The sequence below is a fragment of the Macrobrachium nipponense genome, chromosome 8 (genome assembly GCF_015104395.2).
Source record: "Macrobrachium nipponense isolate FS-2020 chromosome 8, ASM1510439v2, whole genome shotgun sequence".
Lineage (NCBI taxonomy): Eukaryota > Metazoa > Arthropoda > Malacostraca > Decapoda > Palaemonidae > Macrobrachium > Macrobrachium nipponense.
This window is the reverse complement of record NC_087203.1, coordinates 69231988-69254921: the sequence shown is the minus strand read 5'-3', so window position 1 is coordinate 69254921 and position 22934 is coordinate 69231988. Positions and strand designations below refer to the sequence as shown.

At 44.6% G+C, this 22934-nt stretch overlaps 1 protein-coding gene and 1 pseudogene across 3 annotated transcripts in view; one reads left to right on the top strand and one right to left on the bottom strand.

Annotated features, from left to right (window-relative positions):
- Positions 1 to 22934, top strand: part of LOC135222825 (neural-cadherin-like) — a 399888-nt gene that overhangs the window by 367379 nt on the left and 9575 nt on the right. The window lies entirely within an intron of this gene.
- On the bottom strand, positions 7239 to 7357 carry LOC135223377 (5S ribosomal RNA; annotated as a pseudogene).

Sequence of the window (22934 nt, the reverse complement as noted above, 5' to 3'; positions counted from 1 at the left end):
AGAATTTAGGTGGGTGTACCTACAGTGATGCGCACCTAACCTTTGTCCCTTGGGTAACCAATACCCATGGGATGGCCCATTCAGAGGGTTTGTCGCCTGCTGGTCTGATGATTCCTTGTTGCACCAAGAAGTCAAGTTCTTCTTTCACTTGATCTCTGAGAGCGAACGGAATGGGCCTGGGTGTATATACAGCGAATGGTGTAGCACCAGGTTTCAGGTGAATCCTCATTGGAGGGCCTGTCATTTTATTTAGTGGCTGGGTTTGTAGATCCTTCTTGGATATGAGGACGTTGCTGAAGTGCCGGAGAAAATAGTCCTTAATAGCTGCGGGTGACGTCGTGGCGGAGGCAGGAAACTGAGCGCATCTGTTGATGTGTGTTACCTTGAGGATGGGCTTTGGGAATTCCGGTGACACTATGGCAAGGGCTCGGCAATGTTCTCGGGAGAGGAGGGGAGTCTGGATATCCTCATGAACATGTATGGTTGCTGAGCAAGACTTGTTGCCAAGATGAAGTGTTGCCTGGAAGTATCCTACAGCCGGTGTCATGGGGAATCCATCTGCTGTCACGACATCTGTCATGGGTGGAGGTTCAAGCCTTGTCCGAGGTATGCGGAGTGCATCCAAATGTATGGTGCCAATCACTGTGATGTCTGCTCTTGTATCGGGGATTAGCTGGAGATGTGATGATATGTCGCCAAATGACAGAGAGACAGTGACTGGTGTGGGGGACTCGCTACCCAAGTTATCACCCACGAAACGGCAGCTGGGATTTGACTTAGCAGGAGGAGGTGAAGCTGTATTCCCAGTCTGACTTTTCTTGGTCGACCTGCACATCTTCTCAAAATGTCCCTGTTTCTGGCAGGTCTTGCACTGAGCTTCCTTAGCAGGGCATTTCTGAGTGCAGGGCCAATGACCCGTGCGTCTGCAGTTATTGCACGATACACCTGTGGCTGGGCATTGTCTGGAATCGTGTTTGCGAGAGCAATATTGATGAGTGTCACTGTTAGGAGACTGGTGAGAACGTTGGTCAGGAGGTCGATGAGAAGTCCTCTTCTGTAGACGCTGGTTCTTCTTGTATGTAGATACTGCGTTGACCTGACTAGGGGAAGATGCAATGGCTGATGCAGTCGCACGTGTAGATTCATAGGAGCGGCAGCATGTCACGAACTCTGCAAGGGTAGATGAGGGTTGGAGGGGGATAAGGCGTTGTATTAACTCTTCGGCTCTCACACCCATCAAAATTACCATCTGCAATTGCCGTTCAGTGCAGGAGGTGGGGTTGCCAGTGCATAAGTCCACTTCATCAGCAAGATCCTTGAGGTGTGCGTAGTAGTCTGCAAATGATTCTCCGATAGCCTGTTTGCAGGACAATAATTCCCTGCATCGTAAGGCTTCATTTCTGAGGCTGAGAAAGTGCTTTTGCAGCCCAGTGGATGCGTAAGCAGGCGCTGGACGTCCAGGGAGATGCAAGTTCTCAGATGAATCAGCTGGGAAGTTTGATGTAACCTATCAAGTCCAACTAATGCTGCATAATCCTCAAAACGGAGTCTCCATTAGCAAAACGCTTGGTACGTTGCATCTTGTTGCAGGAGAGGTGGGGGATGGACCGTAGGCTTGCTAGAAACTGTAGGTGTATTCTCTGAGAAGCCAGGGGGTGGGGGAACAGGTGTAACCGGAGGTGCAATCATGGGGTTAGGTTGCTGGGGTTGCGATGGCCACAATCTGTCCTGATAGCAAGGAGAAAAGAGACATGAACCGCTGGTTGTCTTCCTGTCTTGCTTGCTCCATCTGTAGTCTGAAGTTCTGCTCCTCTTGTCGTCGTCGGTCTTGCTCTTGCATGCTGGAAGTCTGCAGAAAGTGTATAAGATGAAGTATGTCATTATCCTGGTCTCCTGTCCTATTGGGAGTCAGGGGAGGAGGGAGAGTGGTGCTGGTATCTTCATCAGCAGTGGGGAGGTGCACAGGTACCTTGTCTCTCATCAGACCCTCCGTTTGATCCTCTGCCTGATCCACTGTCTGATCCATTAAATCAATTAGCTTTTCCTCTTGCTGAGCCATATCATGTTCGGTGTCGTAAGAGAGCTTGAGATCTGTAGAATGCCAGAAAAATATCCAAGTTGCTGTATGTAAGCGAAAGAAAGCACTTTGGATATTTAAAAATTACGTTTGTCAGTGCGCTTATGAAATAAGCGGCAGTCGGGTGGGGAGTGAATGAGTGTTGCGAGCTTGCAACCAGAGGGGAGGTGGGTGGAGTGAGCGTGCCTCTGGGAGAGCGCCTCGAGCCTCAGTCACCATCGATGCATGACGAGGGGAGGTCGTATGGTGGGGGTGCTCCCGAGAAAACAGGCGCTAGAATTCAAATGTCCTAAAGACAGCTTGGCAAGGACACTTAATATAATGTAACACAACACTATAACACACTGTCACTCTAACCCTGCACTGCACAAACACTGTATCACTCTTGGAGACACTGTATCATTCTTGGAGACACTATAGTAAACTGTCATTGATATCTTGAGTCACTGTAAGGAATCCAATGTGCGAGACGAGAAGTAAGCAGCAATGGCGGTTGTCTTCTTGGAGTCCATACGTGCGGTTACTCACTGCGCCATGTGTGGGATGCTGCCACGTAGATCCATGCAGGAAATGGAATGAAGGGGTGACAAATTAAACCCGTAGATTCTTTAAAATCTTGCAATGAAGATAAACGGACATCAAGACGACAGCAGCGGGAAGCAGGTCCGCGCATGTCACTACAATGACCATTGGACAGTTACTGATTATGCACACGGCGAGAAAAAAGCAGTGTTGACACATCTAATTAAATGTTGCCACGATGCATAATGAAATAGTGGTCTCACAGTATGTGCAATGGGAAATATAAATGGAAACATAAATATCATTCTTCTACAAAATAATAATAAAGCAAATGTACATTACTGTTCATAAACTGTACGTAATGTAAGTAATATACAGCATAACATTAGATATCTATACAAAATGTAACGACCATATCGCTCCTCCATAATGTAAAATAGTTTTTGAAGAATTTTAATCCAACAAAGATGTAATCTTTATCATCAGTGTGTTTAATGATAATGCTATATTTCACTTTAGGCAAATTTTAAAGAGATGCCAGAAAAAAAAATGTCTGGACTGTTTTGTCGTTCAACAGAGGTCCCGTGACTCTCAAGGTTGTCCTAGTGCCAGTAAAAAACAAAGGGGAAGTAAACCCCTGATAGTGCTAGCAAAAAACAAAGAAGTAACCTCAGATAGGAAATTGATACCTAAAGTCCTTCTGGAGGAGGATTCCCCTCCCAAACAATAACCTCTCCTCCTCCCTCTCCCCTTCTCTCCATCTTCCATACGCCAACAAGAGTCTTCCATAAAGGTAAGAGTGATGTTAAATGTTTATTTATCCATTTCATTAGTCATTTATATTTATCATTATTTTCTGTATGTAAAACTATGTTTATTCTCTATAAAAATATTTTTTTTTTAATATTTTTGGGTGCCTGGAATATATTACACATAATGGAATTTACATTATTCCTTATAGGAATTATTGTTTCAGATTTTGTATGTTTTGGACTTCATGAGACATTCTGGACTGGATTATGTACGAAAACCGAGGTTCCACTGTATCTGATTTTGTGGTTGTTCATACATATATAATGTTACTTAGCATTTACAGCAAAATTGTCTGTCTGTGTATATGTAGAATTTTTATTTGTTTGTGTAGGATTTGTCTGAGTGAATTCAATACATTGAAATCTTAATTCCAAGAACACAAATCAGGACATGTAACATAGCAACCCAGGAGAACCCATTCCATGATAGTCTTCCATTGGCAAATCTTCCATTGCCAAAAAAAGAGAAGGAAAAATCTCTTAAGAAGACATATGGGACATACTTAAAAATTGTGTAATATTATCATCACGGTCTCTCATGGACGTCTAGGACTCTGGAAAACAGCAGATCTACATAGTAGGTGGATAGTAAGTAATCCCAGTCTTCTTAAGATGAGAAAAGGCAGAAAGAGGCAGAGGAAATATTTGAAGAGAAATTTTTTATACGAAAAGCATCACGGGGGAAATGGGCATAGAGGCAAAAATCCTTGAATGTGCTTAAGTTGTTACCCTATCCTCCATGCAAGGTAAAGTTAGAAATATCAGCAGCAGTAGATACTCCATTGAAACTTCTCAAGTATGGAGGAGTTGTTGACTGACCTCAAGGATGCAAGAGAGAACACTCACCTCTTTTGATCCATTTTTCAGTTTGATGAAGTGCAGTATTCAGGTAGGATCTTGTTACTTTTCCTGTTCCAGTAACTAGACCATATAAGCAGCAAACAGTCCTTATAAGATGCATGACATAATCATTGCTGGAATGTCATCTCGGCTCCAGGGTATAAAAGAACATTAGTTCTCAGATAGTGCCATCACCTATGCTACATGTTTGTGAGTTCATCCTGTCAGCATCAAGTCTACGAAGGCATTGTTGTAATCTAAGGAAATAGAGTTGCTTGGAAATGAGTTACGAAAAAAACAATCCCAAACCCCTGAAGAGAAACAAAACGTCATCAAATCTAACACCTCACAACTGACTGGGAAGTTGATTCTCTATGGAAAATACTATGTTCTTAGTCACAATTGTGAGCAGGTACCAATGGCACCTGTGACCTCCTATACACTCTAACATAAGGAATGGAATATTGATGGGGACTTTACCCAGAGTGAGAGATATGTCTGAACTCTCACCTTAGGAAAACTTTAGAGAACCAAGTGTTGTTTAAAAATAGGGTAGGACAAGTCAGAAAGTAGCTAGTACCTGCTACAAGCCTCATACCACCAGATTGCCTTAAGTGAGATGCATTTTTTTAGTGCAAGGTGAGCTCAGAAACCATACAACCTGTTGAGCAGCCATCACAAGTCATAAAAAAAGTTAAGTATATCTAAGTTTAACCAGACCACTGAGCCGATTAATAGCTCTCCTAGGGCTGGCCCAAAGGATTAAATTTTTATTTACATGGCTAGGAAGCAATTGGTTACTTAGCTACGAGACCTAAAGCTTATTGTGGGATCCAAACCACATTATATTGAGAAATGAATATCTAATATCCAGAAATAAATTACTCTGATTCAGCATTGGTGGGAGCTGGGAGCGAACTTAGGCTACCAGACTGGTAGGCAAGTATGCAATCAACTCATCCAATGAGGAACTAAACACAAGTCATAAGGAGGGTGTCCATGGACTTAAGAGTTATGTTAAAAGTAGTCTGGCACCACCAGACACCTGCTTTTATTACCTGTGAAACCAAGAAGTTTCTCTGGAGAGCTAAAGACAGGCCAATGTCCCTAGCTTTGCCTGGATTGGATGACCATCCTCTTTCAAAAGGAACCATATGTCTGCTTAATTGTTTTTGTAAGCCAAAAAGAAATGGTACTGTTGGACACTACCTTCGTATGTCTGCCTGAACTACAAAGGAACCCAGACACTGGCCTAAGAGGTTGGGTTTTCATTAGTTAATGCTGCAGGGTTAGCACTGGATACAAAGGTATCCCTTGAGAAGAGGAACGCAAAAATGATGGTACTGAGTTTTCACCCAACTTATTAACAAGAGAGGGAGGGGTCCCCAGTCCTCCGAGTGCTAGACAAGATAGGAATGGCTGTGCAACTATTCAAAACACTACATCTGGGAAGAGCTTGGCATGTACAATTGGTTGGCATTGTCAGAGAGCACAAACTGGTTGCCTGCAGTCACATGCTTATCCTTGTTGGTAAGCCAGAGGAAAATGACAAGAAGGCAGGAAGAGTTAGAGGACAGATCGGTAGCAAGTTGAAAGATTCAGCAATGTCACCAAGAAAAGTGACTGTAAAAGCCCAGAGACCAGTCCTATCTGACTTACAACACACCTTTGTCCACTATCCCCTCCACCCCTGCCAACAGTACCTGTGAGAGAGTTAAGGGGTGAGGAGAGACGTGAATGTCTTCCTGTCCAAGACTCTTCAGAGGAAGGCTATTTGTCAGTCTGCAAAATTACAAGTCCAGGAGTATGGAAGTAATTTTAATCTTCCTAGATGTGTCAATAGCAAGGGAGGGAGGTTGCCTAGTTTGCTGGGTGACAGAACTTTTTGACCCAGAGAGTACCATTCACCTGAGGGGAGAGCTCAGCCCAGGTACCAAATTAGTTATCTAAGGAGAAAGTACAATAGGCATCCTTCCTTCTGGGTGTATAAACATTGAACTGAGGTAGGTGCAGTACACAAAGAAGGTCGGGGAAGAGGAATATTGGGAGCAGGAAGAAACGAGCTGGAAGGATTCAGTAGTCTCTCTTGGGTATTGGTAAACTCTTCTTATCCTTATTCTTTCTCCTATTACAACTCACAGTAAGGCCAACCAATGCATTCGTTACTGGGGAAGAGTTGAGAGGTGAGACATGCATTGCCCCTTACCCAACAAACAAAATACCATACCTGTGATGGACAGTACTATGTAATAGGGGACATGAAGTGCCCACACAAATGCCAATGCCCTTCAAAATGCCTTTGCACTTGTTTTATCTGCATTACAAATAAAACTAGACAAAAGCACACAAACCAACACTTATACAAGAAAATTCAATCATATTTCTAAAAGAGGATGAAGCAAGACATCTACACCTGGTGGCATCTGAAAATTTTAATAGATAGGCTTATATATATAGGCATACAAGGACCAGGTAACGGAAAACCTTGCAGGACCCGACCTTTGCATTTTAAAAGACTGGAGAATGGAGGTATTGATTTCTACATTGGAATATATTCCATAGTCATAAGGCAAGAGTTCTCCCAATGCTGCCTTGTAAGCATACAAGGCAACATTGGTGGAAAACCCTTGCCTTATGGTTTTGGAATTTTTTTTATATGGAAATCATTAATTTCATTCTCCAGTCTTTTTCACAGCAAAGGTCAGCTCCTGCAAGGTTTTCTATTATCTAGTCCTTGAATAAGATTCTTAAGACTCCTGTCATCCCCTCAATTCATGGGTCCAGCTAACGAGGAGTCGTCGGCATTCAGACTTGAAGGTCGGCTCCTTTAGGTGGCAAAACAGATGGCCTGCAGTCACTTGGTAGCCATTGGGGTCCTTAGATTCTGAATGATGATACCCTGTTGATCACCTGGCAAATCAAGACAGAACGATAGGAAGGCTTAAGCCTTAAGACTTATACCATGGACAAAAAAGCTGTTTCCTAGACGTCAACAGCATCTGGTGTTCCCAGTTGATCACCCATCCAAGTAGTGGCAAGAACCAATGTTGCTTAACTTCTCTGATTGAATGAGAAGCAATGCTTTCAACATGGTATGGCTGTTGGCTGTTTATGCCCATGGTCCAGAAAGACAGAACCAAACAGCAACTGCTTCAGTGTTTCAATATTGATGGTCTAACTTGGCCGTCTTCCAAGGTTGAACAATCTTCCAGAATGTCGAAGGGTCAAGATTAACTGTCCCTATCACAGACCCTAATGACTGAACTTGTCTGTCATTACATCCATTTTGCTCGGAATATGTCTGGTTGACTGCTGTGCCAAGTGTGCTACTGCCCTCCTGTGCACCTGCACTGTCAACTTGAGGAGATGAAAGGACACTAGCCCCTTTTCTTGTTGACTATGGAACTACCTTGGTCCTGTTGCATATCAACACCATAGAGAGCCTATCCTTGGATCCTGAGGCTTTTGAGAAGGTAAGAAGTTTCAGGATATTTAGGGCAGGTTAGGTTAGGTAACCAAACTAACTTATTGAAGTGCAGGTGACTGCTGTTCTGGTCGATGCCTTGAGGCATGAGATATCTCTGAAGGGGAAGCATGTAACAACACTCCAAAGGAGATAACTATTGTTTAACCATCAGGGAGTCCCTTGTCCGAGACCAGGGCTCCTTCAATCTGCACTAAAGTGAATGAAGAACCGGCTTCCCCAGTGACAACAGGTGACCAAGAACGGCTTGCAATAGCCGAGCTGGTTGCCCTATTGAGACAAGGACAGCCTTCATACTGTATGTGTTAGCTTCACAGATACCTATTCATGCTTGGGTGAGAATTTGGACTTCTCAAGTCCATGCAACTTTTAGGCTGTGACTAAACCCAAAAAGTCGATCTTGTCCTAGAGATGCTGCACATGAGAGCTGGTCAGGACCAATCAATTGTCAATATACATTAAGAGATGTACCCTGAATGAATGTACCCTAATCAAAACCATGCCGAGAAGTCAAGTGACTACCTAGGGAGAGGTCGGAAGCTCACAATAGGGATAGGCATGGAGCCATCTGCTCTGAAGGGGTACAAAGTCTCCCCAGGAAATGAAGCAGAGGAACTTGCGGTAGGATTGGCGGGTGAGTATTGGAATTACTCATCCCTCAAACCCAATGAAAGAATCAAGTCAGACTCCCTAATGGTTGCGAGCACAGAGCAATTAATTTCTCTCTTAAACTGAGTCAGAGAAGAAAGATCTATGATTGGTTTCCTGTTTCCACAAAGAATTCATTCAGCATTGCCTTAAATTTCCCCACTGGGAAAGATTCTTCAGCGAGCTGGAATGAATTTGTGGACATGGACCGGATGGTTGATAAGGAGTAATAGGCCTCGAAGGGAAGTTGATATCTTACCGAAGGACATCTACTACTCAGGTTGTAGCCACTGTTAAATGAATTTAAGGTTACTGGCACTCCCCCACCAGTTTTCACATCTGGGGAGGAAAGCCATCTTAGCATTTATTACCTTCCTCTTACCCTTACTTCCTCTCCCAGGAAGGGAAGGGGGTTTGAAAGGGACAATTTGGTTTGCATCTGGTCCCATAAGGACTGAAGAACTTCACTGATGTCTCCTGAATGTATTGCAAAACTTGGCCAGTGGCTAAGACCGATCCCAGTATATATCGTAGTGAGGGTGACTTGAAAGAGAAGAGGATCAGTCCTGGCTCTGACGATTCACAAACGTTTGACACCATAACTTCCGATGACTCCAGTCGATGTTACAACTGAATTATTGAAAGAGGTCAAGGGAACCAGAGAGGGAGGGCTAGTATACTTTCAAGCCTATCTGAAATTAACTTGACGGTAGAAGGAGGAGGCCACAGATGATCTGTGGAAAGAGGAGACGACATGGCTGTGAAAATCTTGCTATGAAGGAAGCAGTCCCGGCTGCGTGAATGCAGGCAGGGATTATTTCTCATCTGAAGGGAATGGTTCCAAACATGTGAGGTGGCCAGGGTTGCCCCTCAAGATGCGGCATCTCCCCTAGGGTCATCAGTCCATCATCTTTGCACCCATGGCCTCAATCTTCATCCTATGAAGAGCACCTGCAGAGGAAGACTTTGCAACTGCTCGCTCTTGGGAAGGCGGTTATCAACAAAACGCCCAGGGATGAATGGCCTTGGGGCTTGTCAGAGGCAATGCCATCCATTAGGACTATAAAAACTTAAACTACATTCAGAAATTATGGGGATCCAAAGAAACCTTTGCTGTCAAAACTGGAGCTACCCTGGCTCCAGAAGAGATTAAAGTGCCAGAGTTGGGTAGGAACAACTTAACAAATATTCCTATCCTACCTGTAGAATATCGTAGTCCCCATATATGAGTATGACTGTGGCCGTCAATTCCGGCAACAACAACCATATAGGTCTGGAAGAACGATCCGTTCACTTGGATGTAGTTGTTACCTGAAAATGGATGTTGGCCACTTCAGGAAGACTGCTGCAATATCATGAATGTAAGTGGAGGTGCTGCCCTGCAGTGCCATGGAGATGTTGATGATCCTGTTCATAAAAATGTGATTTGGGGCGGCTGTTACAGATGTTCCAAGGATGTCAGCCCACCATTTACACAATCCTGGTGGCAGGAAACATTCTCTGAAGCGCGATCCATCCACTAGTATATGCTCATAGACAGGGGCGAGCATAAGGAGATGAAACAAACGAAAAAAGTAGTTGTTTCTCCATTCTGCAACATATGAAGAAAGGACAGATAAGGATGTGCTGCTTCTTCCTTGGAGAGTGAACCTTTTTTTTTTTTATGTTTGGCAAATTCAATGTTACGGACTCTGAGATCTCAGAGACAATGTTACGGTGTCGAAATATCCTGGCCAGGGTCAACACAGTGTTACGGCCTCTGAGAGAGGTCCGCTTCAGGTTCGATATGAAATAACAAAAAAAAAAATATGTCAACACCAACAGTTGAAACTGGGGATACGAATATAGAAAGAAACACTAACACAACAAAGGTTTATTTACAAGCTTACTAGTAACAAAGGTAAATGCAGAATGTTATCTCCTATTTACATAAAAAGATAGAATCTTACACTGCATGAACAGGGGGAACAGTGAGGCAATTCAAATACTTGCTAGTCAATTTGGCAATTCGACGCGCTGGCTTCATAAATGTAGAGCGGCAATTGCAGTCGTCCTCTTGACTCCGTATTGCAGAAACTAGTCTACTTGAATGGCAGGAACTCCCCAAAACCTGTAGCAGGACCTTTTCATCTCTGAAGTCTGCTCGACGTCGAGAAAACACGGCTGTCCACTCCTGAAGACGATTAGACCAATATATCCAACCAACTCGAACAACTCTTTTGATTGATACTTCATCGGTTCCTTCGTCTCTAGTCTCTCTCTGACGATCACTGCTGCTGATCTCTCACTGATAATCTGATCTGTGGCTCTTACTAACTGGTGATCTCTCTCTTTAATGATCTCTTTCTCTTACGATCACTGCTCTCCAAAGTTCGTTCGTCATATTTATACAGCACTCTGGGGGCGGAGCCTACGGCGAGCGTCACAGACTCGCGAGATTTCCAGAAACTCTTAGATGAATCTAGACGAGGTATTGCATCAGAAATCGCGGCGTTTTTCACGTAACCACAGCACGTTTTTTCGCTCCACAACACACCCGACGATTCCAGAACAGCCGCGAGAAAAGACGCCTCCAACACGGGCGCGAAAGCCTCCTTACTGCCGAACTTCTCGAAAATGCGTTCTCCTTTCCTTTATCTTTCTTTGCTAGGAAGCAATTACCATCACATTCAGCAATGTCAAAAAGTCACAACTGTGCAACATTGCTTTGCCGATCAGACATGGGAGTGGCAAAGCGTAATTCTGCCCCAGGCCCTCTCTCTTTCTTCCTCAGTCGTTCAACATGAAGCCAAAGACACAGGCATGCCCTACTGCAAAAGAAAGTGAAGGCTCGACTCTACTGCACATCCAATGTTGAATGCAGGGTGGAGTGAAGTAGCTCTTGGAGCTATGAAACACTGGAACGACGCTCGCACACCCGAACCGATGTTGACTGGCTGAATGCGGCATTTGGCTGTCCCTCCAATGGTGTGTTGTCTTCCTTACAGTACACTGTGTTTCCTTCCTCAGGGCAGTGGCTTGCCAAACGTCTCTTGAAAGGACAAGGAAGAATACAAAGTGAAGTTCTTTTACTCTTTTAGTTAAGGCTAAGGCCAGTAAGAAAACTGACTTATGGGTCAAATTTCTGTCTGATGAACCCTGTAAGACTGCATATGCTGCATGAATGAGGCTGCTAAGGACCAGGGAACTCGTAGTTAGGAGGCTTAAGCTCTCTTGGGAACAGGACTGTTCAAAACTTTGGAGGAGCATGGAGATCTCCCATGAGAAGGAAAGGTCTACCCCTTTCAGGCATAGGACAATGGAAAAATGAAAAATGTTTAAATCAATTTGTATTTTTCATAACTATCAAACCTGAGGTTTTAACAGTAGGACAACTTCCAAGCACCAGCTGGTAACCAGTTAACACAATCAAAGATTGTAAAGCAAGGAATCTGTGAGATCTGGCAACTCCTGCATGTATGAAGTGATAGCTGGTCTGAGACTGCTCACCAGACCTCGTGACGCTTCAGTCTTTTTATCTAACCAGGGAGTTATAATAAAAGAGTGGCAGCTAGAGGTGGGCAGTAAAACATTAAGATCTTAGGTTTGTTAGCTATGAAAAATAGAAATAGATTAAAAATTTGCCATTTGTTCATATGAGGAGCAAACCTTTGGTCTTAACAATAATATAGACTTATACTTGGTATGAGGTACAAGTATCCTAAACCAGCTGGGAGTTAACCCACCTGACCACCCTTTCTAGAAGAACGAGTTCTAAAGGTGCTGGTTTAATGCCCGTGAGAAGATAGATAAATCGATATCTAATAACTCAGCCATCTAGGTTGAAATACAATTATATATGAGCAGATTCATTGCATCTAGAGAACCAAAGAAAATTCTAGCTGTTCATATAACAAACAATATTAGCCATAGGGGTTTGTTACCACTCCTCACTGCCCTTTGTTAGATAGAGAGGAGTATTTGCTACTGAATAGAGGGTTTAATTATTTCAAAAACATAAAGCAAAACAACTATCAGTATGACTACCTTACTCACCTGTATCAGACCAGTCCAGCATATGACTTTTCTATTCCTCAACCAGCCTGTAGGAAGAAGAAAGGAACAGAGAAAGAGAGACCAGCCAACTCGCTCATTCTCTCTTTCACACAATCATCATAGGCAAGATACAAAACTGCCCTGTGAAGAGCACTGGGTGAATTACACAACTTGTTGGGAAGCCACTGCAGGGCCCAAGGGAAAGGTCTCCAAAGACCTGTGGGCAACATCTCTCAGGTAGAATGAAGTGAACATTGATTGACACAACCAGGTACCAGCGTTCAAAATTCTATGAACAGCAAAGTTTTTCATAAATGCCAAGGAGGGACTTATACCTCTTACTTCATGTGCTCTAGCCTGCACAGACTCAGTGACAGAACCATTAAGAGACGAGTAAGCCTGCTTGATTGCCTCATGTATCCAGAATGAAACAGTGTCCTTGGAAACTTCTTTTGTGGACTGACCAGTGCTAACAGAAAGTCTACAACACCTAGGTCTCAGAGGGTGAGCCCTTTTAAGATTGCTTCGTATGGCTCTGACAGGACATAGCAAGAGCTCTTGCAGGTCATTGTCTATAGCCATTCAAAGCTGGGAAAAAAAGGCAAATCTGTTGTCATGCACCGAGGAATTCTGGGTCTTAGCCACCAATTCTGAGACAAACTCGAAGGTTATAGACCCCAACCCCTGGTATGCTTCACATCATAACTTAGGCCATGAAGCCTCCCCACTCTTTTTGAAGAAGCCAAGGCCAACAGGAAAACTGTCTTCAGCGTCAAATCACTGAAGGTGATTGACGCAATGGCTCGAACAGAGCTTGAGTGAGACTTCTCGGGACAAGCGAAACATCCCATGCTGGAGGCTTGAGTTCGTTTGGAGAACAGGTCTGAACAACAAGATCTCCCAGGATGAAGAGATGTCCATGGCTTTCAGATGTAACACCAAACTTAACAATGCTCTGTAGCCCGATAGCAGAAACAGAAAGGCCTTTCTCATCCGTGAGGAAGATAAAAAAATCTGCTATACGCTGAACAGAGGTTTTGAGTGGAGAGAAACTCCGTCGACAACACCAATCACAGTAGACTGCCCATTTCCCCTGGTAAACTGCTGAAGAGAACTTCCTGAAGAAACTGGACATACGTCCCACTGCCCCCTGAGAAAAACCTCTTGTTTGGAGGAGATATATGAACAGTAAACTTCCAGCTTCCTGTCGAAGCGAGTTGAGAAGAGGTCTAGCATAGGCCTCCCACAAACTTGAAAAAGCCTGTCTGCCACGCCCTGATGCAGAAACCACTCAGTGCCCAGGATTTGGTTCTGACTACTCAGCCTGTCGGCGACCACATGCCTCTTGCCTGGAATGTATCTGGCAGACAGCTCTACTGAGTTGTCGATCACCCACTGGTGTAACTCAACTGTCAACAAATGGAGGTGACGAGACACGAGACCCCCCTATTTTTTCACATAGGCGACCACCGTTGTTTTGTCGGACATCAGAACCCCGAATGGCCCTCTACCTTTTTCCAAAACTCGCTCAGACCCAGAAAAGCTGCTTTCAACTCCAAAATGTTGATGTCACAGCTTGTCTTCTGCACCGTAAAACGCCTGATGCATATGAGCACCCCAACCCGAGATGGAGGCATCTGAAAACAGAAGGAAGTCTGGAGGGGGAGAACGCAGAGGGATTCCCACCAAGAGATTCTGGTTGTCCAACCACTAACGAAGGTTTGCTTCATCTCTTCAAACAGAGGGACTCTCTGTAGTTGGGAATCTCCTGCCAGGGACCAGAAGTCTTTCAGTCTCCATTGCAGAGCTGAAGATGAAGACGACCATGAGGGATCAGCTTCTCCAGAGAAGACAAAATCCCCAGAAGGCCCTGCCATTGGTGAGCTGGCTATTCCAGTTGTGATAGGAACTTGCATGCCACTAACTGCAACTTCTCCAACCTCTGGTCCAACGGACAAACTCTCGACACTGCTGTATCTATAACCATACCTAGATAAAGAGCTTTTTGGTCTGGGAACCAGATTCGACTTCTCTAGGTTTACTATTATGCCTAGCTGCTGACAAAACTGAAGAAGACAATCTCTGTCCTGAAGTAGTTTCTCCTTGGAGCTTGCTAATACCAGCCAGTCGTTGAGGTACCTTAACAGGCGAATCCCTCGAGCATGAGCCCTGTCGAGACGAAGGCAAAACCCTTGTGAAAACCTGAGGGGACGAGGTCAACCCGAAGCACAGGACCTTTAACTGGTAGATCTGCTCCCTCAGAGTGAAGCGAAGAAACTTTCTGGACGAAGGGTGAATAGGGATCTGGAAGTAAGCAGCCTTTAAGTCTATTAACAGCAAGAAGTTGTTGTCCCTTATTGCTGCCAACACTGGCTGAGGCATCTCCATCTTGAACCTTGTCTTCCTGACAAAATGATTCAAGGTAGAAAAGTCGATTACCGGTTTCCATTCGCCTTTGGCACTAGGAAAATCCAACTGTAAAACCCCGGAGAAAGACAATTTACATCTATCGCACACTTGTTGTTCAACATTTACAACACTTCTTCCTGAAGACCTTAGAACTCCCGGGAGTTGAGAGCACATGTCCGACTGAGAAGGGGTCTGTCCAAGAGGGAATGAGAGAAGTTGAATGGTAGTAGTTACCTTACCCGCAGAACATCTACTACCTATTTTTCTACTCAATAACTTTGCCACTTGGCCCACTGGCCCGCTAGGCATCCCCCTATGGAGGAGTTATGGAGTTCCATTTGACAACGTCTGAGAGAGAGAGAGAGAGAGAGAGAGAGAGAGAGAGGGTGTAATTGCTGTATGGATAGTTAATGACTGAATTGGTTGTTGGTAGGTTCTGGGCTGTCTGCTGGTGCTGTTGATTGTTAGAGTTCCGTGTTTTTAATGAGTTTTCAGTGAGTCTTTGGTAAGAGCTGGTGACAGTTAGTAGTGTGGGAAGCAGTTCTTTGAGGGCACTGGGAGTCAGTTGAGTTTTTTGTGTTATTGATTTGTTTTGTTGATTTATTGTTAAGTTAGTGTTTTTGCTTAGAGTTGTTGTGCCTGTGCTGTTGTGATTTTTTGTGTTGTTTGTGCAGTGGTCTTTTGTTGTTATATGTAAGGTTGTGTTCCTCGGTTGGTTGTTGTGTTGTTAGGTTGTGGTTATGTTCCTTGGTTGGTTGCTATGATGTTGAGTTGTGGTAGTGTTGTTGTTGTCCTTGTTTGTTGTGTTGTTGAGTTGTTGGGTTGTAGTCCTTGGTGTTGTTGTGTTGGGTTGTGGTGTCGTGGTTCTTGGTTGTTGTTGTTGTTGGTGTCCCAGTGACCTTAACCAGCAGACAGCACAGGATAGCCCGGAGTAACTGGATTGATTGGTAAGTACATGTGTTTTGAGATTTTTTGTTTTATGTTTTGTGTAGTTGTAGGTCAATTGTCCTGCTTGTATTCTGTAGTGTTAAGAGGAAAGTGTGAAAGAGGGTGGGTTTGGCAGCTGGAGTGATTAGGTTAATGTGGGGAGGGTTTTGCCCGCTTTTTTTCTAGCTTGTGATCCCGCCACATTACTTTTTGGCGCCCGAACAGGGATTGTTGGTGCGGCAGCTGCAGGGCAATTGGGTTAGTGAGTTGTGTGATTGGTGGAGAAAGTGAGGATGGAAGGGTTGAAGGAGATAGAGAGGCTGAAGGAGGAGTTACGGTTGGCGAGGGAAGCTAAGGGGAGGTTGGAAGTGGAGAATGAGAGGTTGAGGGTAGAGTGTGAGGAGCAGAAGAGGGAGTTAGAGGAAATGAGAGGAATGCTAAGGACGTGCGAAAGTGGAAATGAAAGAAGAGGTGAAAGGAGCGGAAGAGAGAATGGTTGAGAAAATGGATGAAAAATTGGGGGTATGATGAATGCAGTGCAAGAGATGATGCAGGAAAAGGATGAAGGGATTCGTGGGAGAGGGAAGCTGTAGAGGTAGGCCTACTGGGTCTTGTGACGGGCCAGGAGTGGTAAAGAAAGTGAAAGAGCGAGTGGATGAGAGTACGAGTGATGAAGGTGATTTGGTTGTGATAGGTAAGAGAAAGAAGGGGAAGACACAGGATAAGGATAAACCTGAGGACAAGAATAAGAAGGGGGCTGAGGAAAAAGAAGACTAAGGGAAAGAAGGTTAGTAAGGGTGATGGACAGGATGAGATTAGGACTGAATACATTGGGGAAAGGGATGAGAGTGATTTGGATAGCAGTGAGTGGAAACAGGTAGGTAGAAAGAAGGGTAAGAAGAGCGTAGTCAGGGGTATGGACACGAGTATGGAAGTGGATTCGCTGTATTCGGAAGAGGGAAAGAGGGGTCAGAATGGAAGTAGCGAAAGTGAGTGTGAGAGTGAGCAAGAGGTACGAAAGGCTGTGTATATGAGAGAGGTACCCCGATGTGCACAATATGGGAGGAATATGGTAGATAGGGATATAGGGGACTTTTTTAAAGAATATGAGAGGTATTGTGAGGCAAAGTATGGGGATAACAGAGAGTCTGGGCAAGAGAGTTAGGTAGCTTGACGGGATTCTTGTTGAGTATGTATGGGGTAATGATGAGTGTAGGAAATGTGCCGTATGAGAGTGTAAAAGCTAGGATTGTAGAACAGGCAAAGAGGATAAAGAGTAGCGTTAGATATAGGAGAAAGCAAGATTTTGAAGAGGCAAGAATGAATGTTGGTGAGTCGTTGTTGATGTATGTCTGTAGGTTAGAAACATTAGCCAGGAAAAAGGTTTGGGGACGAAGGGATAAATGAATGTAAGGAGTTAGTGCGAAAGTTTTGGCGACTGTACCAGAGAGTGTATATGAGTTTATAAATCTGAAACGTAAGGAGAAAATGCGATGGACGAATGAAAGGTTAACATGGAACGACATTTTAGAAATACTAGAGGATTACGAGTTAGACAGGTGTATGAAAGAGAGTAGAAGTGTTAGTGTTAAGACTGAAGTAGCTGAGGTTGTACCAGAGTTTAGATGCTATAGGGAGGCAGTTTTGGAAGGGCCGAGGCGAGTGTCAGATAGGAGCATTAGGGCAAGTAACATGAGTGTAGTTAGCCCAAAAAGAGATAGGAGTGCGAGTGTTGGAAAGAGTAGGGTCAGTAGTTGTGAGCGAGAGCAGCAGCAGTGGTTATAGATGTGGTAAGCCAGGACACAGGAAGAATGAATGTCGATGGGCGCTAGGAGCATGCTTTGGGTGTGGGCAAAGAGGGCATTTGGTGAGTGAGTGTAAGAAAGATAGGGATATTAAATGTTATAGGTGTGGACAGGCAGGGCACATCGCTAGTGGATGTCGGGGTACCCGTATGAACATAGTTTGCGGCAACTGTGGGACGAATGGCGATTATGCTAGGATGTGTAAAGAACAGCATGCGAAGTGTGTTGAATGTGGAATGGAAGGTCACGTGGCGAGTGTGTGTAGGCGACAGAGGATGAGTTAGGCTGGGAATTCGGGAAACTAGGTGAAAAGGGGATTCATTTGGGTTGGGGGTCCTTCTAGTATGCGACAGTATGTTCGGGAGAATGATGAGTGAGTGTTGAGGGTGAATAAATGTAAGCCGAGTGTCAGTGAGCAAATGGGTCTGGAAGATCGGCAGTTAGTATTGGTTGAGTATGGAAGAAAGTGGAAGAAGGTAAGGAAAGGGAATGAAAGGGAGAAACGTGAGCTGCATGATGGAGGGGTTAGGGTTGTTAGGGTTAAAAACAATGTGGATAAGGCATCATGTAATACAGATGACTTTGAGGGGAAGAATGATACATATAGCGTGTGTGGGTTTGAATTGACAGGGTTTAGTGAAGTTTCACTGGGAAGGGAATCAGGTGGTAAGGATGTAGTTGGCAGTATGAATGAGTCTCTTCCAGAGTTGGCAGGAGTGTAAATGAGGTAAGTGATTTGGTGGCAGAGTTACGAGAGATGTTCGGACAAGAGTTAGAAGGGGTAGATGAGATAGTGAATGGGATTTGGGGGATGGTAGTGAGGGAGATAGTAATGGTAGTCTGACTGAAAGTGATCTGGGAGAAGTTGATGGCGGTGTAACTGAGTGTGTATGAGGGCCCTCAAACAAGATCCAGGGGACCTGCATCTGAGCATCAGTGGGTGTTGCAGAAGGCTATTTAGTGTGGGTGTTGTGAGTGAAAGGAGACGTCGTCAAATGTAACAGGGGAGGAAATATGGAGGAGTTATGGAGTTCCATTTGAACACGTCTGTGTGAGAGAGAGAAGAGAGAGAGGAGAGAGAGAGGAAAGAAGAGAGAGGGTTGTTGTAATTGCTGTATGGATAGTTAATGACTGAATTGGTTGTTGGTAGGTTCTGGGCTGTCTGCTGGTGCTGTTGATTGTTAGAGTTCTATGTTTTTAGTGAGTTTTCAGTGAGTCTTTGGTGAGAGCTGGTGACAGTTAGTAGTGTGGGAAGCAGTTCTTTGAAGGCACTGGGAGTCAGTTGAGTTTTGTGTGTTATTGATTTGTTTTGTTGATTTATTGTTAAGTTAGTGTTTTTGCTTAGAGTTGTCCCTGTGCTGTTGTGATTTTTTGTGTTGTTTGTGCAGTGGTCTTTTGTTGTTATATGTGAGGTTGTGTTCCTCGGTTGGTTGTTGTGTTGTTAGGTTGTGGTTATGTTTCATGGTTGGTTGTTGTGTTGTTGGGTTGTAGTCCTTGGTGTCGTTGTGTTGGGTTGTGGTGTCTTGGTTGTGGTGTCTTGGGTCTTGGTTGTTGTTGTTGGTGTTGTTGTTGTTGGTGTCCCAGTGACCTTAACCAGCAGACAGCACAAGATAGCCCGGAGTAACTGGATTGATTGGTAAGTACATGTGTTTTGAGTGTTTTTTTGTTTTATGTTTTGTGTAGTTGTAGGTCAATTGTCCTGCTTGTATTCTGTAGTGTTAAGAGGAAAGTGTGAAAGAGGGTGGGTTTGGCAGCTGGAGTGATTAGGTTAATGTGGGGAGGGTTTTGCCCGCTTTTTTTCTAGCTTGTGATCCTGCCACACCCCTACTCGTGGATATGGAGAGGGAGAGGCGCCCACTCTTTTGACAACCCCCTCTTCCCCTTCCTCTAGAGCCCCTCCCAGGATTGAAAGGGACGTTGCTGCCTGTTAGGGAGATTGAGAGACCCTTGCCGAAGCAAAACTCGTATGAGGTTTAACAGGTGAAGATTTTCGCTGAGGAGGAGGAGGGCAGCATCATGAACATGCCTCCGACTTAGATACTGCCTGATGAACTAACCTGTCCATAGTATCTGCCCATCACTGGTCAATCATATTCTCTAATTCAGTCCTCGGAAACAGAAACTGCGATTCAAGGAGATCCCCATTCCTGAGAGCCGACAAAGACTCAGAGTCTACTGAACTCGCCACCTTGGACAGTGCTGCATTTCTCCTGACCAGGAGGTGGTTAGCCCATAAGTTTGCACTAAGGTGAGCCAGGTAAGAAATTGCTTTAGCACCGGACTGTAACAGTCTAGTGAGTGAGGAAGAACTCACTACCTCCTTCAGACCTATCTGAAGCAATTTTGGCTATTGCAGTGGACCACAAGTCCAGCCATGAGACCGTCTGGAAGATAGAAGTCACTGTAGTCTCCATAGCTAAGGCCTCTTGTGACAAGGAACGACCTTCTGACCTAACCTGCTTCAGGGTTAGACCAGGCTTTAGACGGATCATGTCCGGGTTAAGGTGACGAGGCATCAAATGAACTACATTAGCGGAGTAGTACTTCCTATGCCGCACGAGACGAGGAGGAAGAAACTTGGACATTCTATTGGAATGCAGAGAGTCATCTTGGTCCAAAATCAAAGTGTTCACACGTTGCAAGACGGACTGAGCGTGACCCAACATGTCTGGCACCCAGCAAGGTCTCTATACCATTTGGGTTGATAGGAGACTGAGCCTGTCCCCTACACTCAAGATTGTTGAACTCACGAATGAGATCAACAACCTCCTTAAAGGAAGACCTAAATTCTTGAGTGTCTCCCTCCTGCTCCAGCAATGGTGACTGAAGACGCGAAGAAGGCGGCTTGGCAGTATCCACCTCCTTTCGTAACAACACTGGTGAAGCTTCCCTAGGAAGCCTAGCATTGTGGACATCATTGGTTGGAGTGTAGTTTCTAAAACTCGAAGACCCTGTGACCGAAGGTTCCCAAATGTCATCACACAACGACACTTGTACACGGTCCCGGCTCGAACCGCGTACAGGCTCGTGTGAAGAACCACGTACATGTGATGAGTCGAGTACACATCTGTGAGACGCCAACTGGGCACAGTCCCGAGACAAGGAACATCGCCGAAGAGAGCTACCTGAAGGAGATTGATTCTTAAGGTTTAGGTCTCTTCCAGGAGAATGAGAAACACGTCCTTGGGCCAGGGAAGCCTCATATCCCCGACCGTCAACCCCAGTCTGTATCTGCAACCTTCGACTTTCAATCATCGCCTTATCGCCCTTATGCCGACGAACTGGAACAGGAATAGATGAAGAGAGAGTAGCACTTTCGAAAATATCAGCACGTATGTGCAAGGATGAGCCATGTCTGCGTACAGAAGGTGAAGAAACACTTATTCCTCTCATGACTCATACTGTCATGAACACGTCCATGAGAAGGAGAGACACGGACATGTATCAAAGACGAGGCTGCCTTCCTTCCACAAGCTTCACTGTCAACCTCATGAACACGAATGTGCAAGGGAGAAACACAACCTTGTGGGGCAGATGGCAAAGCACTCCTTTCACTTGCACAAACATGGACGTGCATGGGGGAGACATGGTCATGAGAGGCAGGAGGCAATGCACTCCTGCTCGCAGAAGATGAAGCTACAAAGTCCTTGATCCTCCAACATCTTACACGATGGCAAGGCTGTGATGGAATAAGAAGCAGGAGAAGGAGTGAAACTCCTCTCTTTCCGAGGTCTCTTAGTAGCAGGAGGTGGAGAAGAGACCTTATGTTTACGACGACTTTTCTTCATAGTGAAGGCAGAAAACCTCTTCCAAAACAGAGTCCAGTCTCTTGAAGACCACTGGAAACAACGCCTTGAATGGCTCAGTGAGAGAGGATGATGACGTCATATCGGGAAGATGACATCACAGCGATGGGAAGATGAGTGGCCACCGCATCTGATGAGGCGCTAGTCAATGGTGGAGCAATATGGCATGACCCAGTGAGCTTTGGCAAAGACAAGGAAGCTCCACAAGGTGGTAGCACATGAGAGCCAACGTAGAGGAGTCCTGGGGGAGGCGGGAGTGCAACAGGGGCCGGAGGGGGTGTATGTGCTTATAAGAAATGTGACAACAGCCCATCTAAGGAAGAACCCCGTAGCCCAAGCAGCGCCCAAACAACTGCCATCATGGATGCCTCCGAACATGAAACAAAGGAATTAGATGGTGAAGCCTCCTCCCTCTTGGGAAGAGAATTGGAACTCAAGAGAGAAGGGGCTACATTAATCATAACATCACCCGGTGGCACTCCTGATACTTCCATCGACGAATCAATGGAAGAAAAGGAAGGCGACATAGGAACACTTGAACTAGCTACAGGGAGAGCGATCGAAGGAGAGGGAGAAGATGAATCATCCAGACGAGGAGAAAAAAAACCCTCCCAAGAAGGAAGAGTCGAAACTCTGCGATGTTCCCTCTTCTTATAAAACACTATCCACTGTGACTTAGGCCAGGAATGACATTCTGGGCAGGGATTGGTTACAGTACAATAATTTGCTCTGCACCTACTGCATGTCGTATGAGGATCTGTAGATAGACGCTAGAAACCTTGAGTATGGAAATCCCTGAATGCCCGGGCACATGCGTTGATGAGGCTGTGAAGACTCGGAGGAATCCATAAGAAACAGAAACAATCACACACAACACACTGAAAAGGAAAGAAACACTGGCACAAAATAATCGGCTTAGAAGGAGAGCAAAAGCAATAGCGTCTACTCTCCAAGGCAGTTAACAAAAAGACTGAAGCGGCACGAAGTCCGGTGCGTGGTCTCTGACCAGATATCACCTCGTACATGCAGGAGTTGCCAGATCTTACAGATTCCTTGCTTTACACTCTTTGATTGAGTTAACCAGTTACCAGCTGGTACTTGGAAGTTATCTTACTGTTAAGACCAAAAGGTTTGTTCCGCATATGAACAAAACACTTTCGTGAGATGATAAAGTATATTTGAAAATAAAGTTCAAGAGAGAAAAGTTAACAAACAAAGTGCAAGAAAATAAGCCAAGATAATTTCACATGGCCAGCTAAACGTGACCTTTAAGTAAAGTGAGAAAAGGTGACAAGAGACAGCAGTATTAGAAAGCAAGTGAAAAAAGTTAAGAAAATTTAAAAAGGACACTTTCTGAAATGCTGAAGCAAGAACTGTGAATGAGGGCTGTTTATGATTAATGGGCTTGTGAAGATTTTTTTTACATATAAATATTTGTTTATCCCATGTAATCTACTAATTAAAAATACCTTATACTTATTTTTTTTTAAATTATAGCTGTAAGCAGTATTAACTAAGATGCAAGAAAGTGTTGTGTGAAAAATATAGGTACTTTTGTATTAATATTTT